Source organism: Tupaia chinensis, unplaced genomic scaffold (assembly GCF_000334495.1).
Source record: "Tupaia chinensis unplaced genomic scaffold, TupChi_1.0 Scaffold000146_1, whole genome shotgun sequence".
NCBI lineage: Eukaryota > Metazoa > Chordata > Mammalia > Scandentia > Tupaiidae > Tupaia > Tupaia belangeri.
Genome location: NW_006159616.1, coordinates 1,325,244 through 1,334,948, shown reverse-complemented (window position 1 = coordinate 1,334,948; position 9,705 = coordinate 1,325,244). Strand labels below are relative to the sequence as shown.

Genomic DNA, 9,705 nt, shown 5'->3' with positions numbered 1-9,705 from the left:
GGGTCCCTCCCGCCCCCGCCAGTCACTCACTTGCTGGATGCAGGCGGCCGTGCTGAGACCGGGAGGGCGTGGATTGGAGAAGCAGGTCTCAGGAGAATCGCGGTGCGGTCACGCGGCCAGTCGGCAGCAGGCCTGCCTGGAGAGCTGCGTGATCACGTCCACTTAGCGAGCGGAAGCGCATCTTCGGCCAGCGAGGGAGGGGCCTGGGTGCAGCCAAGTGTCCCCGAGCCGACCCGCTCCGGGCCAGCCATGAGCGCATCACCCCTGACACTGGCCCGGCATCCACGTCCACACCAGGACTCACGTTCACGGTTAGCACCATCACCACTCTGCCTTCCTCACTGACCCGGTGTACTGGACACCGTCGCCCCCAGGCAGGGGCCTGAGAGGAGCTACAAGGACACTTCTGGGACCCATCTCCCAGACTGGTAAGCGGGCGTGCGGAGATGTCGAGAAGCTTCTCTAAGAACACCCACCTTCCACCGGAAGGGCCACACTCGCCCAAATACAGCCCTATTCTGGCTCTGTGGCTCACCAGTTCCAGACCAGCACTAAAATACGATTCAGAGGGCCAGCGAGGCAGCCAGGGTGCCAACTCTTGCGCCATTACACAGCGTGTGGTCTGGGCCGCTGTCCACAGAGTGGGCAGAGGGCCACGCATGGTGCTCTCGAGGACGCCTCGCTCTCCTGTGGATTTCCGGCTTCCTTCCTTCCTTTCCCCCTCCTTCCTCTCCTTCCTTCGCTCCTTCCCTCCTTTCCTAATAGAAAGTATATGCACACGCGTGCATGCACACGTTCACACACACACACACACACACAGGGAGAGAGAACCCTCCACCGGGTGCCATTACGCCACGGTCCCCTGTCACCAGCACTCTGGTTCCGTGGGATCCCGGGTGCCACGCACACACCAGGCATGTTTCTCAGACTGCCCTGGGTGGGACCTGAAGTAGGTTGCTACCTGACTCCCAGCTGTGCGGCACCGACATTACTGCTGCGCCATGGTGCCTGGGCTGTATGGGGGCTTTCTGGCGCTGTTCGAGATGGTATTAGGGTCTCAGGCAGCGCTGCAACTTGGCATAGAAGTAAACACATTTTTTAAGGCGTACCATAATCCTAAGCACGAGATTAGTTCCATCTTGGAACTAACGAGATGTGTGGCAGCCTGCCGGCACACCTGCACTGAGAGTCCCAGAGAAACGAATTCATTGTCCCCGGAGCTGTGGACCTTGGACAGGTCTCTTCAGCCCCACTCCAGCGAGTGGGTTAGATAACCTTCAGGAGCCCTTCTCCGTTCCTCGCTACGCGGTGACCCCGACTCCTACACAGCAGGGGGAGGGAAGTCTGGCCGACCTGACTCCCTGCACACACAGCCATCCCTGGGCCCCAGGTTCATCTGTAAGGTTGCCGCTCCCACAGCGCCATGAGGGCTGGGCGAGACCCTGCTGGAGAAGAGCTCAGATGGCCGACACTCGGGATACGTGGGGCACGGCTCCCCGGCAGGCCCCCGGGCCCCTCTCAGGGAGCCGTGTTGGAAGAACTCTCTGGCCTCCAGTCCTCGCGATGGCGGGGCTGGCACGGGTGCTGAGAGCAGTAGGCAGAGCCTCCTCTGGCAGCCCTGCCCCTCTCCTTTGAGGATGAGGGCCTTGGGAGCACCTGGCACGGCTCGAGGGAGGGCCTGGCCTGGAAGGAAGGGGGACATGGCACAAGATCAGTGGCTCTGGCACCCCTGCCAGCCCTGGTCTGAGGCAGACCTAGGGCCAGGGCAGCCCACGGGCTGAGAGGGCTATGGAAGCCGATGGGCAAGGCCAGCCCTCCCGCTGCCTGGTGCCGTGACACCAGGTGTCGTATGCCCTCTGACATGAGGTTGTGGCATGTGCCTGCCTCCTGGCAACACAATACCTGTTGGGCCCTTCTGGGATGCCCGGCAGAAGAGGGGGTCCAGCAGTTATCGGCTTCCCTGGGCTATTCCTGCTTGGCCCGAGGAGGCCAGCTGCTGCAGGAGGAGGCTGGCCTTCACAGCTGGACTCTGGTCCAGGGGGCAGCAGGCCAGGAGCATCTGGTGAGTGCCTTGGAGCACTGTGACCTCAGCACCTACTGGGAGTGCGAGGCCCGAGGCCTGGGCTCCTGGGCTGTAAGTCTTCCAGGCAGGCAGGCTGGGGGTCAACATCAGAGGCCCAGGTTTGCAGAGGCTTCCTCACCTCACCACCGAGGGGGCCTGAGGAGACAGAACCTTCCCCACGGCCTTCCTGGGAGCTCACCTGTAGTCAGCTCACCGAGCTGCACGTCTTCCAACTCGGACCCGTGTGCAGCCAGCCAGGCACACGCATAGGGTCAAGCTTACCTGCCTCCAGACCTTCCTCAGGCTGTGCTCACTCACCCTCTGCCAGCCTTTCCCTCCAGTTTCCATGCATCCTGCAAAGTCCAGCCCAATAACTCCCCAGCCTGGACTGCTCCGATCCCTTGCCCACCCTAGCACTGAGTGTGTGCTCATTTCCGTTCGCGTCCTTTAAGAATACACGGTGGCGCAATGTCCGTGAGTGAACCTGCCATCTCGACCGCTCTGCAGGGGGAGCTGGGCGGGCCAAGTACGTCGGCACTGATGTGCAGCATCACCGGCCATCTCGTCCCACGTCACTTCACGCTGAAGCCCTGTGCCCAGTAAACACCCCCAGAGGAGCCTGGCCACAGCTAGCGGGTCTTCCCTACGCCCCTCCCCCAGGCCCGGGCGGCCACGCGCTACTCTGGTCTCCAAAAGCCATGCAGCGCTTACGTTCCTGGCTTGACCCCACACACAGCCCTGCGGCCCTAGGGGATGAGTAGGAAGAGGGAGCGAAGGGACAAAAGGACAAGAATGCACTGCCCACAGCTTCCTGAGCAGGCCTTGTGCCCTGCCACCGCTCACGTCGCTCCACACCTCAGATTCCTTCCCCCACCTGCATTTACTGAGCACTGGCCCATGCTCCAGAGGAGACCTTGCCCCGTCTGAGCAGGACTGACACCATCGCTGTCCTCGTGGGGCTCAGGTGAGGAGAGACAGACAGCAGACAGGAAAGGACAGGGCCAGGTGGGGGCACCGCAGCAAACACGACCCTCTGGGAGGCAATCCATAGGCTTCTGGCTCAGGTCTGGAGACCTCCCTGGCACAGGGCTGCCCATGACCCAGGGCTGGCCAAAGCCAGGGTGGTCACAGCGTCAAGACCCCGCTGGTGTGCTGCTTCTCTCTCTCTCTCTCTCTCTCTCTCTCTCGTGTGTCCCTTTCTATTTCTGTCACTCAGAGAGGAAATAAACTTTGACAAAAAGAACAAATACAAGTATGTACTAGGTAGTAGTGAGCACGGGGAGTAAAGCCGGGTGCTGGGCAAGCTGTGTAGGGCGTGCAGGCCACGCTGGTTTCTAGGGTGTCCAGGAAAGGCCTTCGAGTCAATGACGAGCAGAGACCTGGCGGCTGGAGGGAACAGCGGGAACACGCATGGGCTGCTGGAGGCGTGCAGAGGGGCCGGTGTGGCGGGGAGGTGGCCGGGGCAAGCTGGGCCCAGATGAGCAGGACCTTGTAGGTCCTTCTAAGGACGTGGCCTCTCGAGGGTTTGGAGCAGAGGTGCCGTGGCTGCTGCGTGAAGAGTAACTGTGGGGAGAGGCTGGGAGTGGGGGGGATGACCGAGGGGGCTATTACAGAATCTCCTCACAGTGGGATTTCATAAGGATGAAAATGAGGCAGCAGCCAAAAAAGAGTTTCTGAGCGGCTCACTTGTTAGCGAAGCAAGGAACGTGATGCCGGCCAGGACTGGAGTGAGCACGAGGAGTGTCGGTGAGCAGAGCCAGCAAGATTTGCTGATGGATTCGATGTGGGATTTGACAGAAAAGAGGACTCAAGGGTGATCTCAAGATTTCAGGTCTGAAAGTGAAGGCATGGCGTCGCCACGGGCGTGACGGGGGAGCCGAGGGAGGGCGGGTGCGGGAGGGAAGGGGGCGTGCGATGCCGCTCCCGTGCCCGAGCTGAGACGCGGAAGTCAGGGCCCCAGGTGGGGCGCCTGCTCTGCTTCCTGTGTCCTGGCTGGCGCCTGGCTTCAGCAGGGCATCCCTGGGTCCCAGCGACAGCTCGGACCCACCCTGTCCTTGGCATGGGGAAGAGCCCGGGCGTCACGGCCTGCCTTTGTCTGTGTGCCCGTCTGCCCAACGTGCCTGAGCAGCTGACCTGTGCCAGTGCCGGGCCCTGACAGGAAGGAGCTAGACCTGGCCTCTCCCTTCAACAGGCTCACTGTCGGGTTATGAGCTCTCTTCCCCTCCCAGCCCCTGCCTCCCAGCCTCCCAGCCCCCCTCAGCCTTAGGCTTTCCATCGGTAAGATGGGCCTGGGCCAGGGACCAGCAGTTAGCATAATGGCTATGTCACTGGACTCCCATGTAGTCGACCGCGGTTCGAGTCCTGGACCTGCTGGCTTATACTCACAACAGGTGCATGTGTGTGTGTGCCCAAATCCCAAGAAGAGAATGGAGGAGAAGGGATTGTGGTGTGGCCATCCCCCCCTGCGGGGTGATTTCTCACTTTCTGTCTCTCTGGCGAGCGCACGTACCCTATAGCAAAAACCTCTCCAAAAAAAAAAGACGGGTCTGGGACAGGCAGTTTTAAGTCCCCCACCAGTTGGCCCTCCTATAACCCCATAAGGCCAATGCACCCACCCTCACCTTCTGAGCTAGGTCCCCATAGCCCGGTGAGGCCATCTGGCCAGCACATGTGCCCACATCACCATGTTCCCCCGAGAAGTGACTGGGTGGGGTGACGTGCTCACGTCCGTGTAGTGAGTGTGGCCAGCAGTGCATGCTCTTTACGCGTGACAAGGCCAGGGTGTGCATCTCCGGGTGATGAGGGGTGTGGGAGTGAAGAGGTCACGCCAATACCTGTGTCCCTGGCACTCAGGTCACTAGCAGAGAAAGTGGCCGTGAGAGTGACAGGAACAAAGGGTGAGCGAGACGGGGATAAGGGAAGCAGGCCGTCAGGGCTGGGAGCACGCCTCAGTTGGCATTCACAGTAACAGAGGACACCATCCCAGTGCTGGGGACAACAGTGACCAGGCTCAGAGACACTGCCCTTAGGAAGCCCACCATCCAGAGAGAGGCGATGAGGAAATGGGCAGTCCTCGTATCCAGTGGTGGGAGCCATGCCAGGGGCTGCGTGGGGAGAAGGGTGGGACAGGAGAGGGCTTGGCATGTGGGAGGCTCGAGACGGGCCCGCAGGGCTGCACAGGTGAGCAGGGGGCTTAGGGTGAAGCCGGCCTCTTGGTCTCAGGACTCTCTCTGTGGAGGGCACGTTCCCTATAGCAAAAACCTCTCCAAAAAAAAAAGACGGGTCTGGGACAGGCAGTTTTAAGTCCCCCACCAGTTGGCCCTCCTATAACCCCATAAGGCCAATGCACCCACCCTCACCTTCTGAGCTAGGTCCCCATAGCCCGGTGAGGCCATCTGGCCAGCACATGTGCCCACATCACCATGTTCCCCCGAGAAGTGACTGGGTGGGGTGACGTGCTCACGTCCGTGTAGTGAGTGTGGCCAGCAGTGCATGCTCTTTACGCGTGACAAGGCCAGGGTGTGCATCTCCGGGTGATGAGGGGTGTGGGAGTGAAGAGGTCACGCCAATACCTGTGTCCCTGGCACTCAGGTCACTAGCAGAGAAAGTGGCCGTGAGAGTGACAGGAACAAAGGGTGAGCGAGACGGGGATAAGGGAAGCAGGCCGTCAGGGCTGGGAGCACGCCTCAGTTGGCATTCACAGTAACAGAGGACACCATCCCAGTGCTGGGGACAACAGTGACCAGGCTCAGAGACACTGCCCTTAGGAAGCCCACCATCCAGAGAGAGGCGATGAGGAAATGGGCAGTCCTCGTATCCAGTGGTGGGAGCCATGCCAGGGGCTGCGTGGGGAGAAGGGTGGGACAGGAGAGGGCTTGGCATGTGGGAGGCTCGAGACGGGCCCGCAGGGCTGCACAGGTGAGCAGGGGGCTTAGGGTGAAGCCGGCCTCTTGGTCTCAGGAGCAGAGACAGTGGAAGCCTCCATAGGCAATTGGCTTGGGGAGATGGGGTGCAGGTGGGTTGGGGAAATCTGGAAGTTTAGCTCTGAATAACTTCTCACCAGTGGAAGATGTTGGGACCCTTCCATTGGAGTTTCGTCCTTCAACTCGAGATCCTGCTCTCGGTGGCTCCGGGTCACGAGGAGAGAACGCTAGACCACGTGCCCAGAGGGTGAGTCCAGGGAGGCGCAGAAAACCGCCAGTCGTGGTTCACTCGCACACGCGCCTGTGGCAGGGAGGCTCCGCCCCGCTTTAGAGCGGAGGCTGTAGTTGACCCAGACGACACAGGTAGGAAGGGGGAGTAAGGATTCGAACCCAGTGGGCCTCGGGAGGCTGATATACGGGGTGTTAGGGTCCCCTGTGCTTTCCCGTGTGGGGCCTTGGGCTGTCCGCCCAGGAGCTGCCATCTCTCCTCGGGGCCATTTACAAGCAGAGCACGTGCTGAAGTGATGGGCTTGGGGCAGCTGGAGGCCCTGGAGACCCCAAGCCAGAAAATGGGAGGCCCGAGGGGCCCGAGAGCTGTCTTCTCAGGCCTTTCAACTGTCAGAGGGATCTGCTTAGGACACAGATCCGTCCACGGTGTGGCCTGCTCCAACCCCCCATGGCGCCCGAGACAAAGCCCTGGCAGCTGAGTCCACCAGGCAGGGCCCTCCGAGACCTGCCCTCTGCCAGCCTCCCTGGCCTCATCACTCACTGCTTCCTCCTCCGACTCACTCGCTGGTTCTCAAGCTCCCAGTGGCTTCTTCACCTCCCACGGCTCTGTGTGCTGTTCCTTGGGAGACAAGGAGCAGCTCCCTGCTCCCCGAGCCTGTGCGGGTGCTGACCCCGTGCCCGAGCGCCTGTCCCTCCTCTTTTCCTGACATCTCCTGCTTACCTCAAGACACTGAGCCAGGACTCTGATGTCGCCTCTTCCAGGAAGTCTTCCTGTGTGCTCCTGTCGACCTGGCCTTTCCCTGACCCTGGATCAGGCTCTGCTGCAATCGGTTCAGTGTCCCCTCACCCTCAGCCTCTGTGTGCCCCCGCACCTCTGCGGGTGCCTGCCCCGCGCCCTCACGCGGAGGCCAGAGCCTCCCCGCTGTGCGCTGTCACCCCCTCAGACAGGGGGAGAAGTGGGGTCTTCGGGAAGTAACTTGACCGTCGTGGTCCGGCTGGCAGGAGGTGACTTTGCCACCGAAGCCCTGGCGGCTGCGCTGAAGAGCCCTCGGAGCCGGGGTGGGCGAAGGGGAGGCGGCGCCCCTGCAGGCAGCGCCCCGTGCAGGCCTCCAGAGCACCAGGAGGCTGGATTCTGGCAGTGCCCGGGATGGCGCGGCTAGGCCGCCTTTCCTGGCCAGGCCGCCGAGAACCGCGTCTGTTACCCCCTTTGCTTCTGTTCGCAGCTCAGCGTGGTCTCCGCCTCTGCAGGTGTCTCCGCTCGTCTGTCTCCTCACCTGCCCCAGAGCCCTGCGGGGCCCGGACGGCCAGTCGTGTTCTCTCTCGGGGCCCCAGCGTCTGGGCCTCGCAGGTGCCCAGTAAACGTACGAGCCCCCGTGACCGTGACCGAGCACGCTGTCGGCGTGGCGCTCCAGCCACGTGGGAGTGGGCGCGATGCGCATTTCCTAGCCGAGGAAGGACACCCCAGGGAGGTCCAGTAAGGGCTCAGGGCCACCCCCCGCGCAGCAGGCTCGTCTGCTCCGGAAGCTGCGACCCTCCGAGGCGCGGCCACAGGTGGCGCTGCACCCGGGAGGTTGCAGGGCTTGTCCCAGGGAGGAACGCGGCCTTCTGGTCCCCTGAGATGGGCGCGGGGCAGGTCGCATTCCAGCGCTTCCATTCTGCCCGCTCCTGAGCCCCCTTGGCGTAACTGCCCACGCCAGCGCGGCCCTCCCCCTTTCAGCTTTTCACGTGAGCACGGTCCTCCCGTGGCCTTGGCGTCAGGAAGTCTCTGTCCCATTCCTGGTGGGGCCGCGAGTCTGAGGTCAGGATCCTCCAGTGGTCCCGCAGGAGCCCTTTCAGGCTCCTAATCCACCTGGCAGTTGTTGGAACTGCCAGAAATGACCTCCTCGTCCCATCCTGATGAGCGGTGTGCCTGGCAGTGCGGGGCAGCGCGCCGGCCTCCCAGCTCTGCCGGAGGAGCTGAGTTCTAGTCTTTCCAGCACTCCTGGCTCCAAGACCGGGGGTGCGTCCCTTCCTTCCCGGCCTCCATCCCTCCCACACGTGGAGGTTCGGAGTGTGGGTCTGAGGGGTCTTCCAGCTCCGCTATTTGTGAATGGCCCGTCCCAGGCACGCGGGATGCGTCACGTGTGTCATGGTAAGTGTTCTAATAGCCTCCTTGAAAGGGTGAAAGAAATGTGCCCATTAATTTAAATACTTTTTATTTAACTTAATGCAGCCTCATTCTCATTTCAATATATACTCAGTGCTAATTAGAAAGTGTGTGTTTTTCCATGTGCAGTCAGCTCGGGTCAGACCGCCTGTGTCCCCAACGCCCGTAGCCGTGTGTGGTGGCCCTGGATAGTGATGCCCTAGGGTCCCCTCTGTCCTGCCCTCGATCCGTCCTCTCAGCCAGGGGTGCTGGTGGCTCTTCCCCGGGGCTGTGGCTGCCTGGTGGCATGCCTGTCTGGACGGCAGTTACAGCCCTGTGGGGGTCGAGGTGCTGCTTGGCCCTGAAGGTGCGCGCAGCCCTGACAGGCTTCCCACGCTACCCAGAGGAGGAGGAGAAGGCGGGGGAGAAGGGTCCTTCCTCATCCGGCTTCCCAGGAAGGCCAACATCATGGGGGAATCTCAGATCCCGGGTTCCATTTGGGAGGAAAATGTCCCCGCAGCTCAGCTTTGGCTGAGCCAGGGCTGGACACACACCTGTGTCCCCCAGGAGCCCTGTCTGTGCTGCTCTGGTCCCGAATGTCACAGCAGGCTGAGACAGCGGCCCTCTCTCTTGCTCCCAGATCCCTCTCAGTCCCTCTCCCTGGCCACTTCCTTCCCAGATATCATGTGTGTGCGTGTTTGTGCATGTATGTGTGTGAGTGCGTGTGTATGCACGTGTGTGTGTGTGTTCCTCTGCAAACCACCCCAATGCCTGGGGATCAGAGGAGTGCTGAGGGGACAGTGGGCTGGGAGACACAGGAGTCAGCCCTCTCTGGAACAGCCCTTGGCCAAGGGGGACTGGGAGACAGAACTGGCTGCTCCCGCCCGCCCCACCTGCTCCCAGGCCACGGGCTCTCCAGGAGAATTAGGACAATTAGGACGGGCGGGTCCGTGGCGAGGGGGCCCTCTTGGTCCTCTCCTACCCCCAGCTCATCTCCGCCCCCTCCCTCCCCGTGCTTCCCTGCTCCCCGTGCTCCCCTGGCAGAGGCTCCCCCGCTGTCCCTCGCAGTCTGATTCCCCCTCTGCTCTCTCCCTCAGTCTTCGGGACGCCAGTCTCTGTCTTTCCGTCTGTTCGTCCCTCTGTCCTTGTCTCCCTTTCTCCTCTTTCCTTCTCACTTCCCCCTTTATCCTCTGTCCTTCTCTGTCACTGGGTCTCTCCTAGAGGCCCCCTAATCTCACCTCGCTCTCTTCCCCAGTCACCCCCCCCCGCCTCTGCCCTGTCCCCTCCGTCTCCTCCCTCCCGCACTCCTCTCTGTCACTTGCTTGTGCCTCTCCTCCCTGAGCGGCAGTGGAGCCGGCTCCTCTGCC

General features: G+C 61.9%; 1 long non-coding RNA gene across 2 annotated transcripts; it reads right to left on the bottom strand.

Annotated features, from left to right (window-relative positions):
* Positions 1 to 3,344: 3,344 nt before the first annotated feature.
* On the bottom strand, positions 3,345 to 7,482 carry LOC102485981 (uncharacterized). 2 transcript variants are annotated; one of them, XR_334064.1, is made up of 4 exons: positions 6,935 to 7,482; positions 6,123 to 6,324; positions 3,749 to 3,895; positions 3,345 to 3,448 (listed from the first exon to the last, which is right to left on the bottom strand). It is a non-coding gene; the product is annotated as an uncharacterized LOC102485981 (long non-coding RNA). The 2 variants fall into 2 exon arrangements; XR_334065.1 differs by lacking the exon at positions 3,345 to 3,448 and adding an exon at positions 3,457 to 3,638.
* Between the last annotated feature and the right edge of the window lie 2,223 nt (positions 7,483 to 9,705).